The sequence below is a fragment of the Ochlerotatus camptorhynchus genome, unplaced genomic scaffold, assembly GCF_037179485.1.
Source record: "Ochlerotatus camptorhynchus isolate MF236.1 unplaced genomic scaffold, CSIRO-AGI_Acam_v1.1 ptg000477l, whole genome shotgun sequence".
NCBI lineage: Eukaryota > Metazoa > Arthropoda > Insecta > Diptera > Culicidae > Ochlerotatus > Ochlerotatus camptorhynchus.
In genome coordinates, this window is record NW_027040963.1 from 360965 (window position 1) to 377707 (window position 16743).

General features: G+C 35.7%; 1 protein-coding gene across 1 annotated transcript in view; it reads right to left on the reverse strand.

The window, feature by feature from the left end:
- The window catches only part of Cad88C (cadherin-88C), a 119143-nt gene extending 113468 nt beyond the window's left edge, over nt 1-5675 (reverse strand). The window contains exon 1 of the mRNA XM_065235384.1: nt 5191-5675. The gene's annotated coding sequence lies outside the window, so the exon portion shown is untranslated. The remainder of the gene's footprint in view (nt 1-5190) is intronic.
- Nucleotides 5676-16743: the final 11068 nt, after the last annotated feature.

Consider the following 16743-nt stretch of genomic DNA (forward strand, 5'->3'; position numbering starts at 1 on the left):
GATTCTTGATCCATTTCGCGTAAAGTTTATAACCCGCATCCCGAGCAAAGTAAAATAACAACCTGATATCATCTTCAAAACAAGTCTTGTTATTCAAGATATCATTTTATTTTCAGTTGTTATCGCATAACTAATTTAGTTATCAACTTCGACAAATTTTGTTATCAGTTGGTATCATGAAAGAATATTAAATGATGCAAGGTTAGTTTAAAACTTCAAATATTATCCACATGGTGAGAAAAAAAAACAATGCCAACTATATTTCAGTTATCAGCGTAAGGCTTTAATACCAAATCGATAAAATAATTTGGAATTTTGTTGATAAAATTGGCATGGATGACAGAATTTGTTATCTAGATGTTTTCAATTATAACTAAATCAGTTATTTTGTGTCAGAATTAGGCATTGATTAGTTATTTTCTCCTGCTCGGGAAGGGTTGCCCGCATTCCAATACTCTTCAAGCACCCGTATTGAGACAAAAATATGGCCATCGGTTTATCTGCCTTCAGTAAAAGTCTCCGGTAAACTGCTTCAAACGATTCTTGATCCATTTCGCGTAAAGTTTATAACCCGCATCCCGAGCAAAGTAAAATAACAACCTGATATCATCTTCAAAACAAGTCTTGTTATTCAAGATATCATTTTATTTTCAGTTGTTATCGCATAACTAATTTAGTTATCAACTTCGACAAATTTTGTTATCAGTTGGTATCATGAAAGAATATTAAATGATGCAAGGTTAGTTTAAAACTTCAAATATTATCCACATGGTGAGAAAAAAAAACAATGCCAACTATATTTCAGTTATCAGCGTAAGGCTTTAATACCAAATCGATAAAATAATTTGGAATTTTGTTGATAAAATTGGCATGGATGACAGAATTTGTTATCTAGATGTTTTCAATTATAACTAAATCAGTTATTTTTGTGATATCCCAGATGTATTCTTTATTTATAATTTTTGTTATGTTGGCTGTTTATTCAACCACAAAGATAAAATGTTCAGTTATCAAATCTTGATAACCGGGTATCAGAACTTGTTATCAATTTGGTATAATCCTTTGCTCGAGATTGCACAGACTTATTCGTCTGAAATCCTGCACTCCTTTTGGGAAACCTATTTTAGGTATAGGAACCTGTATTGTCTCTTTAATTTTGTTCTCAATCCCCATTATCTTCCAAATATTATTCATTTCATTTGTTTCTCTTCATTGGAATTTTTCAGATGTTTCATTCTTGTGCTGCCATCAGCTTACTTACCATTACATTGTTGTTTTACAATACAAACCATGTCCTCATCGTTATGTGGTTCAGTCATTGAGCATGTATCGTTATCTTCAAGAAACTCTATCTCAGGCATGCTTGGCATGCACAGATGTACACACCAGTTGCTCATTTGTGAATAACTTTTCACTCAGTTGTTGAAATTTGTTTTTTTTTAAAGGATCATAGTTAACTATAGATATGCAAAGAGTAGGTGAATCTTAACATTTGAATCAACACCAATTAATTTTTACACTTAAAGCCAGATATGTGTATCGAGGATTTCTCACTTCAAGTTTACAACGCAAAATCTACTTTTTTTACATATCTATAACAAGCTTAAACTCTATTCTATCTACTACTTCAAAAAGAACTATGTTTCGTCAACTGTGTGCAAAGTTATTAGCAAATGAGCAGTTCGTCACCAAAACTGTGTATGCCAAGCATGATTTCAGGTCCTTCACATTCTTTGACAACATCATTCCAATGTCTCATTGGAATATGAGCATTCCTATGCTTTTCCATTTCAAAATTTCCTTTAAAAACTGATATGACTTTTTTAGTCATACTGCTACATCAAAGCCGTTAAGTTTTTTATAAAAGCCTTTTATTTTTCTCTCGTTGCGACTTCTAACAGCTTGCTCAAATTCTTGCTTTCTGTCTTTCTACTTATATGGAAGAAGGTAAGGATGTTTGTTTACCAAATGTGTAGCTTTCCTTAATCGATGCAACGCTTGCTTTCTTATAGGTGTTAGAGGGGCCTTTGATGATCTTAATACCTCATTTGCCGCTTGTTCCTATGAATCTCTTTTTTATTGCTGTAATCTCTATATCTGATTCCTTCCTAGATAGTACAGCCAATCCTCTTAACTTATTTTGCCCATTGGAACCAATCTTCCACTCATAATTCCTAAATCTCTATAATAAAGGAAAAAAAAAACTCATAATTCCTCGTCGACATCGATTACGCTTTAATGTTAACTTCCTGAAGGGCCGCAATATCTACATTGAACGCTCTCATTACTGAATCTATTTCTTGCGTTTTTTTTTTCGAACAGCCTTTTACATTCAATGAAGCTATTAATACTATTCTGCAATCCTCTTTTTCCTCATTATTCACCGTCTCTACTTCATCCATTTATGTTACTTTTTGTTGTCTTTCTTTTTCGCATATTTCTTGCTTTAATACTCACTTTTGATAAATAAATGACATTATGTACCTAAAAATAAACGTTTCTTGTAATTGTCTCGAAAAAATAGCACATCTAGCATGCCATGGCGAGTTTCTCTTAAATTGTTTTAACTCCAAGAAATGTGTAAAAATTACCTGCGGCTAAAATAGGACTTTTTTCAAAAGTCTCGTCGGTGTTACCTATAAATTACTTTTTTCAGAACTTCATACAGACGTTTTTTGTAACACCCTTAGCTACCAAATGGAAGGTGAGCCTCCTGGCTTCATGGTGTTATTTTGAACTAAAAACAAAACTTTTCAATTTCTTTTTTTTTCCTAAGTGAATTTTAGTGAAAAAATGCCCATGCCCAATTTATTTTATGCCTGCCTACCAATGAACAAAATTACAGCACAGCTAGATTATTTTACTCCAGGCAATTCCTATTTATATGCGATACTCCAAAGCGAAGCGTTTTGCTAAAAGTGCTCAAACTTCTTACAGCTTAAAGTTATGGCTTTTTGAACTTTTTTCGATACTGTATACTTCTGTTCACAAATGAAAAACCCAAACGGACAAAAATAACAATCTCTTTTTTTTCAGACGGTGAAAAAATCAAACTATTTAAATTTTTTTAGACTGAACGGATATTAGTAAAACTTGAACCGTAATAAAGAACTGTGTTTTGGCTTTCAGTGAAACATTTTTTAACATAGTCGAATAACTGTTCTTCAGGAAAATTAAATTTGTTTAAATGCTACTCCGAAGAGAGGAGATTTCCTAAGAACACTCAAACTAATTTCAAAATCGACTATTCAAGTCCAAGACTATAGAGATAAATTTCGAGTACTTGATCAACCAACCGCCAAGATTTCAGAAAATTTCATTAACAGTCGGAAAATTCACAGCTCTTTGTACTTTTTTGGATAAAAAAAAAATCACGATGTTATACTTATTTAACGTACTATATAACAAAAGATCAATTAATTAATGATCGCAGAAGTTATGACCCAAACAAAAAAAATCACTAGTAGCTATTACGAGGCGAGGTAAAACGTTCAGGTACGTAATTTGACAAGAAAACGTAAAATATCACTATTTCGATAATTTACCTATTATTGCTACTTTGTTTCATGACAACCGGAACATGAACATGATGTTATTGTTACAAAATTGAACTAAGGAATGTTACAAGGAAAAAGTTCAAAAACTGTAATAGCCGCTGCCCAATTTAAAAAGTTTAGATCTTCATGTACGAGATGAACTAGCCAACAAGCTAAAAATCTCGCTAATATAGCTATAAAAAAAGTTTAGGTCTTCAACATAGATTCTCAACGAAAGATGTTTAATGTTGTCCCTTTTTTTATATAACGTCGGTCTCTGTTCCGCAATCTAGTGCCAATCACCGATGGACATCGATTGCCATCCATTGACGGCAATCGAATGTACAGGAAGACAGCTTCCACACCTGTGTAGGATATCGCACCCATTCAAACACACATGGGCCCGGACCAACGGCTTTACTTCCCTTCCGAAGTAAGACGTGACCAGAGATTTTTATGCCTCAGAAAAATCCCACCGACCTCGGCTGAGATTGAACCCAGACCCATTGGGGTGAGAAAGCAGTCACGCTTACCACTACACCACTGGCGCCGGCGTTTAATGTTGTTCAATTGCGAACATTTTTAAAATATGCAGACCAATGGGGTAAAATGGACAGGGCTCACAGGTAGCCACACAATATACAAATTTGTTATAGAAAGCACTCAATTAGTAGCTGTGGAAGTGCAGCTAGAACAACAAGTTGTGAGCCGGCAGAACGCTAGCTACATAAGCGTAAAAAGCGAAGAAGAAGAAGAAGAAGAATATGGGGACATATCTTGCAAATGTGATTAAATGAACTGTTATTTACATTTCCTGGATTTCGTTTGAGGATCATTGGTACATTTCTAACAAATTGAAATTTTACGATATGTATGAGTTTTATTTATTACAAATGCGGCTAAATAATTCCGGATAATTTATGTTTTGCTGGGGCCTTTTTCAAATATTATGAGTGTAGCTCCTAAGACATCACTTTTAGCTACTTCAGTACCAAATAATCATCTAAACTGCTTTTACCAATCTTACCATTGAATTCCTGTTTTAACCCAACGTTTGTCAATTTTACTCTCACCTCAAAAGAATATACAACAAGATTGGTACTGGTATTGGTATTAAAATAAAAATGTTGATTGTAATGTTTTTAAGTTAATATCTGTGTTTGTTATCAAACATCAGTTAAACTACCATTATGTCTAGCGAGATACCCAGAACACATTTAAATTCACCGTAAACAACATCAACCGCCTTACGGTCACTATTTTAACCCCAATATTAATTTTGGATCGGATTATATCACGCCATGTTTGAAAATCCTGCCTCATGTAAACCTCCGTTAATAATTTACCGAGAAGGAACGCTGCCACTTGGAAGCTAGAAAATCTCGGTATTTAAGATCGGATTCACGACTGAGTCAATCTGTCTCCTTCAGATCTAAAATATAGGGCCTGGTCACATCCAAAAAATATAAAATATTTAATCCACTTTGTATATAAACTTTAATGTGGATCGTCCATTATGCGGAATGTCTATTATGCGAAACGTGCTTATACAAAACTTCCTTGTGCAAATCGTCTTTATGCTAAATGGGCCATCCCCGATCTAAATATAAAGTCGTAACCTGCGATTCTCAGTAATGAATCTGTTATTACTTACCAATAAATCCATTTCTGTTCTAAAAAAGAACAAATCATAGTGGCAATAAGAAAGTCACAAGTTCCGTGTTTTCAGCAGACATACAAATGGTTTAAACTTTCCGCTAACAGCTCCGGCGATGAGTCACAACAAGAAAAAAAATCTGGTATCACAACAGCATGCAATCCCACAGTTGCAAATAAAACAAAAAAGTACAACATCACCAAAGCAGTAACAAACCAAACATTCAAATTAAAATCACTTCCCTTTTTTCAAAGGTTTTTCACACTCACTGAAACAACAATACGGATGCCGGTCATGTGTATACATGTAACCTTAGGTGACTTTTTTCTCACTGAACCATGGCGAAGGTAACTTTTACTCTAATTTGAAACATACCCTAAAGAGAATTATTCTTCCAACTGTTATTGTTTTATTTTGTCGGCTACTGCACTCATGTAAGCGTGAAGTTTGCGCGCGCGCGGGTCGAAAGTACGTTTAACCACGTCCGGAGAATATACTCGACTGAAAACCATGGCGCGAAGCATAGCTTGGGGCCCAGAGCATTTTCAGTTTGAATGGGTTGTATAGTGCCTCCCGTAAAGTTTTCATGCCGGTGTGTTCAAGAGTATACAACATACTATAGTAGGATTGATCAAAACGTAAAGCCACCACCGTCGCAGTTGCGGTGCAGTATTTAGTGAGAAACCGAATTAACATACATATTACTTTTTCTGCAACATGTTCATTTTCAATCTTACATTGCTAGAGAGAAACCAAGGATGAATTTTCAAAGGGACGTAGGAGGAATGACAGCTTCGGCACTTGTATGCCTTGTTATTGTATGTAATTGGTAAAGAAGTTCAGAAGCCGTAAATTTTCCTAAATTAAAAATGTCAATTTGTCGCAACTCTTAGCTCGTCCAACCAAACTACGGTACGGTAAAGTTTCCCCAACATTATGAATAATTAACATTATTTATATTTAACAATGTCCTGAAAATCTTTATGATTCCGTGAAGCTCAAGCGAGCCTCCCAACAAACAATTCAGAGTCACAAATAAGCATATATATATTGAGTAAATGCTGTATAGCAGTGTAAAATGCTGAATAAAACGGGTTGTCGAATTAGGCGCTGAAAACATCTCATTGAGATCGATAGATGCGCCATTATTCCACTGTTTGCTATGATATGATTAATTTACTTATTAAAAGCTTTATAAACGTTGACTGTCTTCCTGATTCAGCACCAGAAGTTTGGTCTAATAACAAACTGAATAAGTGTGATTTCAATTCATTTAATAACGTGCTTTATTAGACGTCTGATAAATTATTTCTAGCTCCTTTATTAGATTCCATTGCATTGCTTTACAATATTGCTGAATAAAGGTGAATAGCTCATATACTACTATGCATCCATGTTTTAATCGCATGCTTTGTAAATGCTTTATAAACGACATATTTGATTCATTATTCCATAACACTGGTTCAGCCTAACATCAAGACGATATCAGTAAAATAGTGGTTACCGTTTCCGCTTTCCAAGTAAAAGGTCTCGAGTTCAATCCCAAGCTCATCCCTTTTTTATTTGTGTTCTAAATCGTAATCATCGATCAAATCACTCACGACAACAAATTCATTGATTTAGTTCAATAAATAAACCAGCATCCTTTCCTTGAAAATTGGAAAGGTGAAGAGGTAGAATTGATCACATGTAAAACTAGGAACTAGAGTTACAATTCTGAGTGCTGATAGGTATTTAGTCTGTCTACGTAGTTTATGAACAGTTCCAAATTTGATGATCGTCTCGACATACCTTAACCAACACCAAGTAGTTCAATGTTGTTGTTGAATAAATTCTCCAGATTTGTGTGAACAAAGCCTGAAGAGAAGTTATTATTAAAAATAGTGCAAGTATTATTAAATATGCAGTTGAATAAAATCGTCAAGAAGTCGTTTCTTCAATAGGCGATTGTTTGGTATCAATGGTATCATCAAGATATTTATTGCTCTCCAAACTATTCTAGGTTCTATAGACTCAATGAAAGTCTTGAAAAATGTACAGTGCTGTATTAACGGTAGAGCGATGGTGGACTAAACCAGGGCCCCTTTTTGAAAGAAGCCTCAGCTTAAAGACAATAATCATATCCTTCTCAATAATATGTTTCAAGAAATTAATCGTTGGTTAGTTTTGTATTTGTATCGAACACTAAAGCTTTAAAAAAAGGAGCAGTAAATCATACAAGTTGATAACATGAAAAGAAAACTAAAAACTCTCACATATACAGTCAGATAACAGAAGAACATTGGGGCAGTTGAATTTCAAGGGGGAGAGGAAAGGAAGTTCTGAATTGAATTCGTAGGTTATTCTGAAGAGACGTGTTTTTGAATCGTGAGGAGAATACCAGATGAATTTTAAGGAGAATTCAATGAGGTTTATGAATAGAATTTAAATGGTGTTCCGAAGATAATTTCATATTAATACTTAGATTTAGAAAAGAACTTCAAGGAAATTCTAAAGATGGTTCCAAAAAATTCATCACAAATTAAATTCAATTTTTAGGAATGTGTCAGGGGGATTGAGAATGGGGACGGCATTAATTTTTGGAAATTCAAAAGCAGATTTTTTCGTTTAAAAACCAATATTTTGAAATAAAAATCTATTCTTTGTGTTCCGGTAGGCTAGTGAAATGCAATAAACATATTTCCATGAACGTAATACTGGTTTTGAATTTTTGAAAATTAATGACGTCCCCTTTCACCTAAAGGATAATTTCATGGTAATTCTGAATATGATATATTGATATTTTTTGTTATGTGTTATGTCAAAACATCTCTTCGCAATGTTGAAGAACAGAAAACTAATAAACATAAACCATCATTTTGCCATTTAAACGGGGCTCTACGGATGCCAAAATTTAGGACACCACAGTGTTGAAATGATGAAACGATGAGTATTTGTGAGTCATGCCGTAGCGTGATATCTCATAATAAAAGTTCAGTTATGAAAAAACGCCGATCGGTTGGAAATGAAGTATATATCCAACCGTCAACTAGTGGGCAGCAGCATAGTGATGATCCAAGTCCATCAATGAGTGGCCATCAATCCGTAGATGAGCTAGGTAAGAACAGTCATCCTGATGATTATATCAACTTTTAACTGCAACCTCCTAATTGCACTTATTAATTATTTTTTCTTCTTCTTTCCTTCAGATACGGTACCATCGGTTCCATCATTGGAGTCAGTTCCATCAGCAGATGATCTGCAACGCCCATACAATGTTGAGAAGTTTAATGGCTTTGTGGAAACGTTAAATTTATCTCCAATTTCATCGAGGAACATGAGGAGCATGGATTATCGTTCAATGAAATCTCTAGAAATTACACAAGTAGTGCGAAAAAATATATTTGGCCTAGATACAGCAGACATTAGCAAAGAAGAGGCATACGAAGAAATGATTGTGCAGCTAAAGGAGAAGTTCAATTCTCCTACAGCTGACAGAAAAGCTCAGATAACAGTATTATCAGTATTGCCAAAGTCTTGGTCCGTGAATAAAGTTGTAGCAGAATTCAACGCACCAGCGTACATGGTGAGGCAGGTGAAGAACCTTGTTAATGAGCAGTGTATTCTAAGCACACCCAACAAAAGAAGTGGGCATGGGATCAACGATGAAACAAAAAAACTAGTTCGAGATTTTTTTGATGACAATGATATTAGTAGACCTATGCCCGGAACAAATGATTTTGTTTCTGAGTTTAGAAATGGACGAAAAGAACACGTTAAAAAACGCCTGTTAATGATGTCCCTCAAAGAAGCGTACATGATTTTTTTTTTGATAAATATAAAGATATTAATATTGGTTTCACTGTATTTACACAATTGCGACCAAAACATTGCATTTTGCTTGATTCTACTGGTATACATAATGTATGTATTTGTACAATTCATGAAAATGTAAAATTAATGATCTACAGTTTAAGAATTATGTCACAAGATGCAATAATAGAAAAAATACTTTGTAATATTTCTACTAGAACAACAGATTGCTTTTTCCGTGCTTGCGAAAAGTGTGCTTCCAATGAACATATTGAAGAGGAACTTACTTTGCTATTAGAATCAAATGACAAACAAGATGTTGTGTTTCAACAGTGGCTGAATACTGATCGTTGTAATTTGGAAACGATTATCAAGCCTGTTGATGAATTTTTTCCGTATCTCATTGATAAAAATAACAAACTTATAACTCATGACTTCATCTTTTCTAAGAAATAAAAAAGAATCATTAAAAGAAGGCGACATTCTAGCAATTTGTGATTTTTCTGAAAATTATTCATTCATTATCCAAAACGTTGCTCAAGGATATTACTGGAATAATTCTCAAGCAACAATACATCCATTTGAAGTTTATTATAGGAAAGACAATAAACTTGAAAATGTTAGCTTCATTATCATATCAGAAGTAATGACTCACGATACAGTTGCAGTTCAGTTGTTCATCTCAAAAATGATAGATTTTATTAAACAATCGATAGGTTTTTCTAAAATTACTTTTATGTCAGATGAGGCAGCATAAAAATAAAAAAAATAAAAAAAAAACTTTGCTAGTCTGTGTAGATTTCAGTCAAAGCATGGATTAGAAGCAGAATGGCATTTTTTGCATCGTCTCATGGAAAAGGTCCCTGTGATGCCATTGGTGGCACTCTCAAGCGAATGGCAAAGAGAGCTAGTCTTGCTCGAGATTATGGAAACACCATAACAACTCCACGAGAATTATATAACTGGGTAGTTGAACAAACAGATATAAATATCACAAAACTCAGTTTCGAGTACATATCCACTGAACATTACATCGAAATGTCAGAAGAACTCGAAGAACTATATAACAGCACAAATACAATATCTGGCACACAGAAATTCCACAGTTTTGTGCCTATAACTGGTGACAAAGTAGCGGCAAAAAGGTATTCTAATTCAGAAGATGAACCAAAAATATTTAACTTGATTGGAAAAAGGAAAAAATAGCATGTATGAAAATAGGTTTAAAACATTGAAATTATATAAATAAATGATATATGAAAAATCTTGTCTTTTTTCTCTCACATATTATCAAATTTTGCATCAGTAGTAGTCAACAGAATAAAGGAATTATATTTTTTTGACAAGGTCTACATGTCCAAATAGTTTTATTGAACTCTGAGAGGGTACTGCCAATTCCAAATACGATTTGGCGAGAAATGCATCATGAGCCCTTTTCATATGAAATTCTCGATTAATCAAAGTGAACTTAAGTGCTGATTAGACAAAATTGAATTGCAAATTGAGCTTCATTGGATTCTGAGATGATTTTGAGCTTCACTGGTTTAGTTTTGTGTGAAAATGGCAATAAAAAAAAATCAGTTTTTTCCTTAAAAGTTCCCATCTCGCGATGTATGAACGATTGGTAGTAAACATAATTACCTATCTTGAGGCAAAGTTTCATCCAAATCAAACATGGCCATTTATTTTAAAACGACTTTAAATTTTAAAAATCGATTTTTTTCAGTGTAGGTCTCAAATGAAATTTTTTTTCAGTATTGGCAGTAATAAGCATGTTCACTCTACCTTTATCAAATGGATAATAGTATCATAAACGCACTTCCAGATTCAAAAAATATTATTTCCAAATCTGGCACGTATATAGTTTTGAAATTTGTTCAACTTTATTAAATCGATTTGAATGGACATTTCTTACCAATTTTGTTTCGAATACCTCTTGATTCATCTGCTGGCAGCACTTACTGGCCCTTACTGGCCCAACTCGTCTGCCCGCAAAAGCAACATCGCCTAAATCTCAAAGCTCTCCGGACGTCCCCTCGAAAATGCAATCGAGATATGTATAAGAACAATCTTCAACTGGAACGTACTCACCAAATCAATACATCCGGGAGCACATTCCCGATGCTTATTTTTCTCTCGCATGCCCGTCGTCGTCGAACGGCAAAAAAAGGGAACTCGGTGAACAATTTTGTGATACGGAATTTTCACTGAACATAAACCGCGAATTTACGAATTTCACCATTCCCAACTGCGAAACACGTTCAGAAGCACTTTTGGTACACTTTCGATCAATTTCTTTCAAAAACACAAAAAAAAGTTGGAATCGAGCCAACATCAATACCGATTGTGCCGAACTCTTTCACGCACCCGAGAAGTTTTAGAATCGAGAAATAAAACGTGATTCATCATGTTTGCAAGCATCAGAAGAGATGTCGCTATCTGCGTTTTTCGATTTTTTCTCCCGGACCAGAAATTTGTGGCATCGCGAGTGATAATTTTTAATTTCAGTTTATTTTTCAGTTTAGTTTGCTCGCAACTATTTTTGCAAAAAATTAAGTGTTTCCGAGCAAAATTTAAATCGAAAGTGTACCAAAAGTGCTTCTGAACGTGTTTTGCAGTTGGATGTGGTGAAATTCGTCGTAGGTTAATTTTCAGTTGAAATTCCGGATCTCAAAATTGCCCACCGAGTTCCTTTTTTGCCGTTCGACGACGACGGGTTTGCTTTCGCAAGAGTGACGTTTATTGGATCCGTTTCTTTGCACGAGTGTGTTTTTGTAACCAGCGGTGTGTAAGTGTGCTTGTGATTTTCATAGCCTCCCAGAAGGCCGGTTCACCGTGTTCGGATGTCACGCTTTCGACGTGTAGTTCTATCGAGAGTCTCGTTACCGTGTGCGAGTTTGAACTAGGTTAAATTAGCCGAGTAAAGTGCTGATAATCTGTCCGTCACGAGTTTTTTTGGTGATTCGGTGGCCGAAGTTGCCGTGAATCAGCAAGTTTACGGCTTGCAAAAATGCTCGTTTGCTGGTCTCTCGCCAGTGTCGAAGATTGTGAGCAAACTGAAGGATGCCTCGCTGGATACGCTCACGACTGAACGGGCCGAGAGGTAGCTGGTGGCCGTGAACGGTTCCTGGGGAAAGCACTAGACGCGAACCTCCTCCCAGTTGACCATGACAATGCAAGAAAATTTGTTTTCGTTGAAGGAAGTATTACAACCAGGGGTTGAAACAGTTGACGTTTTTACTACACTTGCTTCATTGTCGTGCATGACAGTCTGTTTGTATTCGTACACTCATGCTCTATTGTCGTCTCTCACAACACAAACGGTAGAATAACATTCGAACAAAAAGAAAATTATAAAATAGCTATCATATGACATTTGTGTGATTTCGTTCTAATTGAATCGTTGTGTAAAATAAACCATTTCTGATCAGAAATGTTATTACTTCATTGCTTGCTATTTTCAGAATTCACACAATCACAACATCAGCAGCTCTTATTATGAGAAAAACTAAAATACATACATTCGTCACGGTCTTCGGCGACAGTGTCGTATGACAGAACATGTCATATGACATTTTAGTTTGGTACTGTACTATGATAGCTCGTTTTGCAAATGTCGGAGGCAAAAGCAGTCGATTATCACAGAAATTGTGTCGACTACCGTGACCGCTTACAAGACTGATTACAAGAAAGGTAATTACTGTTAGATATTTTTGCAATCAGTGACAGATAGCAGACATGAAGCTCAAGTGGAGGTGCCGGGCAAAGGTGTTATATCCTAGACATATGGTAAGCTACAAATTCGCTGTTGTCGTCTTTGTAGGTGTCGTCGTATACGCCGTCGTAGTCGCTATCGTAGTCACCGTAGGCAGTACCGTTAGTATATTTAAAATTAACCATCAGCCGCTGAAACTATATGAATTATCGCGTTGTTGTTCATTACATTACATTACATATCAAGTGAAAACTTAATCATGTTTTGCCGTAGAGTATTGTGGTTTTGAGATGCTCGATAACCCTAGAGCCTCTAGGCTAGAGGGATCGGTTTTGGTTAATGAGCAGAATATCATGGGTTTTTTTCCAAGATCTCCCACAACATAATAAACCACCATAGTTCCGGGTTCCGAGAGCATAAAATGCAGTTATTAACCAATAGTTGGATTGTTTAAACCTTGAGTTTCGGAAAGGGTGTATGCGTGATCTAGTTTGGAAGACATTGTTGGCTGCTTTCATAGACGTCTGAAACTATAGACGTGTGAAATGAAATATGAAACTAGACGTGTGATCTATAATCCAGGCCACTATTGTAGAAAATTGTTAATAACAGAAATTGGAGGAACGATTCAGAAAAGTAATAAGTATATTTAGTCCTATGTGACGTACGCCTGATCCGGTTCGTAAGACATTGTTAACTACTTTGGAGGATTTCAATTCATTGTAATAGCTTCTTGTAACCGATAATGAACGATCATCGGTCGTAGCTTGTTGTGATGTAAGGGGCACGGTGGCCTTAGAGCGACCGTTCTTGCTTACTGACCAGAAGAGCGTGGGCTAGAACCCACCTTTACATTACTGAGTTGATAGGGTCACGTCCTAAAAGGTTTGAAAAGATCGGCTTTCCGTCCCCGATAACCATAAAGACGTGGCCGGCGCGGTTATTGACCTCAACAATAAGGATTCTCCGGATTTTGTACACTGATAATGGATTGTTAAATTTCGTTAAATCTGGTCAATCACGGAGTAGCAACTGCTGAAATGTATGGTCATCAATACTCATGCTCATGCACTACGTCTAGAAACTCATCTCTTTTTTTGTTAAGCCATAAATGGAAACCAGAAGAAGATGAGTTGTAACGCTATTTTTTTTCCGAAAATAAACGTTTATTCTGATTTTAAACGCAGCTTAAAAATAATTAAGTAGAAAGTTAATAATTTTCATCTGTCGTTGGAAAAAAATACTTCCCTCAGAAATTTAAAAGTAGTCTACAAAATGCACTAATGATGAACTGTCATAGCATTGCTCAAATTAGCCATGAAGGTATAGAAATTGATTTGAGATTGTCAACAGCTTAAACATTTTGTTGATTGCTCATGTTTGCTAGAATATGAAAATTGTTAACAAATCATAGGGGACCCCACAAAAAATAGACCAGAGCCCCCACGGATGGAAAAGAGTCCATGAATTTCAAGATACCCTCTTAACAACATGCACATCATGGAATTATATCAATGAGAGATGTAATGCTTTCCAACCCATTCTTCAGATATTGAAGTACTTCAGACTAAATAAAGTCTTGAACAATGTCCTGAAAATCTTAATGAGCCTATGAGAGACATTTGACAACATGCACATTATTGAATGGCATTAATAAGATATTCTATGCTTTCCAATAAGAAGAGGATTTAATATTTTCACATAGGTTTTTCTTTCAATTAATTTCATTAATTTCAATCGCGTTAGCTTTACGAAGCCTATATTTCATTGTTTGCAGTTTAACACAAATAGCTTAATACATCGTCTAGGATGGTGGACCGATTACTCGCGATTTACTTGAGGTTAATAAGGTAGCATTGTTGATGGTAGGGTCAGGGGAAGAGCTTGTAGATGGGGTATCGTTGTAGCAACGTTGATGTCTTGTAACCAGGGTATGGCGTCTCGTGTTCGACCAGCTGTCGATGGTGAGCCACAATGAGACTCATCAAGGCAGGAGAGAGGCAAAACAAACACAAACTAATTGCATCGATAATTGTATAAGACCAAGTATTCAACTTTCCTTCCATATGCAAAATAATGCAGCCCCCTTCAATTTAATTCAAGTAATTTTAAGTTCGGAACTGCAAGTTAGTGCAGTCAAATTTGATTTCAACCCTTTCTAGCCATCTGAAGGATAATCGTAATGGTTGTCCTGAATTTAAATCGTTCTAAAAAATGTATCAGTCAATATTTTATGCTTATAAATTATCAGGTACAACCACTCTATAAGTACATAACATCTTAAAGCATAGAAGCAGCATTAAAAATAAGTGAGATTGAATTTATTATTTATTTTTTACAAAAATCGTTACCTGTCTGACTCTATTACCTGTATCTCGGTAAATATATGGTTAAGAGTGCTCATTTTCTGGGGTTTTTATACTACCGATGGGCGAATACGAATCACGAATCGAAGAAAATCGATTTTCAATTATGGGCTACCTAAATCCCCACAACCGAACTTAAGGACGAAGGAAGGAGGAAATGTTAAGTGTACCCCTCAAAACAGAATATTTGTCAATACTTCCATCAATATGTTCATGTCAATATTTTTTAACAATATCGGGGGGCTATCATCACTAACATTTTTCCATCCCATGGAATATTCCGAGTTAAATCACAAGCATCTTGACAAAAGATGCCGAGGAACAGGCCCCATCTGATGCTGTATTCGAACAGAAGGGGGAAATTAGGGGAAATATTGAAACATAAAATCAAACTATTGAATTTGCGTCAATATGCTCATCAATATATTCGTCGTCAATATTTACATCAATGTGATTGTCAATACTTTTGAGTATGACCTGAAACACAAAATGAGTACGTCGAGAGTTAGAATAAATGTGTATTCAACAAAATAACTTGATGTCATCTCAGCTACAACTTTTCCGAAGGTCATGTGTCTCTATTTTCAAAACTAATAAAGTTAGTTTATGAACTATTTTTGAATTCATGTTAAGCAAAAAAAAAAAAGTTTAATTAACGTGTATAACTCAATACAAAACGACTAGGACTTTCCCATTCACATCCTGGACAACAGCTCAATGCTTGTCTGACGGCAGTGCAGCAAGCTATCAACAATGTCAATTAATATTAGATATTGCTCCAGCAGTGAATTTCCCAGCCGACACTGATATTCGTAGCAAGCGTGACGTAGCACGACTTAGGCATATGAATCCATATGAATATCACTGAGCAAGAGTTGAAAATCTTACTTTTATCTGGATAAATGAACTACACAAAACCATTGCACAGTGATCCAGAGCAAAAAATGCATGGAAATTGGGATTTCCGCAAAATCTACTGGTTTTAGCGTTTTGATGTCTTCGAAAGAGTTGTTGGTAATGAAAAAACGCATTAGGGTGGTTTAGTTTTTGAGGTGACTTAAAAAATCTAACTCTTCAGGGAAATTTTTGAGAGTTTTTTTTTTTCTTTACTTCTTTTACACAAGGTGCTTGGCGTTATCCGGCAGTTTAAATGGGCTCGAGTTCTCTCATTTCTGTTTAGGAGAGAAATCTTTGGATCCGATGTGAACATTAATCGCTTGAAGACATCTTCGAGGTTAACAGTTCGATCGATTTTCCGAGCGTGGTGTTCACATAAGTTCCTAATAGACTTATTCCTTGTCTCCTGTGCTTCCTCGCTCAGCATACCGACTGGTAACAACGAGTTCTTGACTATGCTTGCCCCATGTACTAACATTTTATGCACAGTTGGTGACAAGGGATACCAACCATATAGTTCTACATATAGTAGGCGCGTTTCCTCAGCATACACCTTATATGCTTCGTGGTCGATCTCCTCCTTGCTACTTAGAACCACCTTTCCAGAAGGTTTCGGTCCAAACCTGTGATGCGTGCAACGGCTTCGACATTTTCAACAAATGTGTCAGAATGAATTTCCATCGTTAGTGTTACCTCCTAACGGCAACGGTTCGCTTATGTGAAGCCCCACTCCCTGTCGTAGACCTAGGTGGATCGTTTCTTGGCGAGCTCTCACGATCA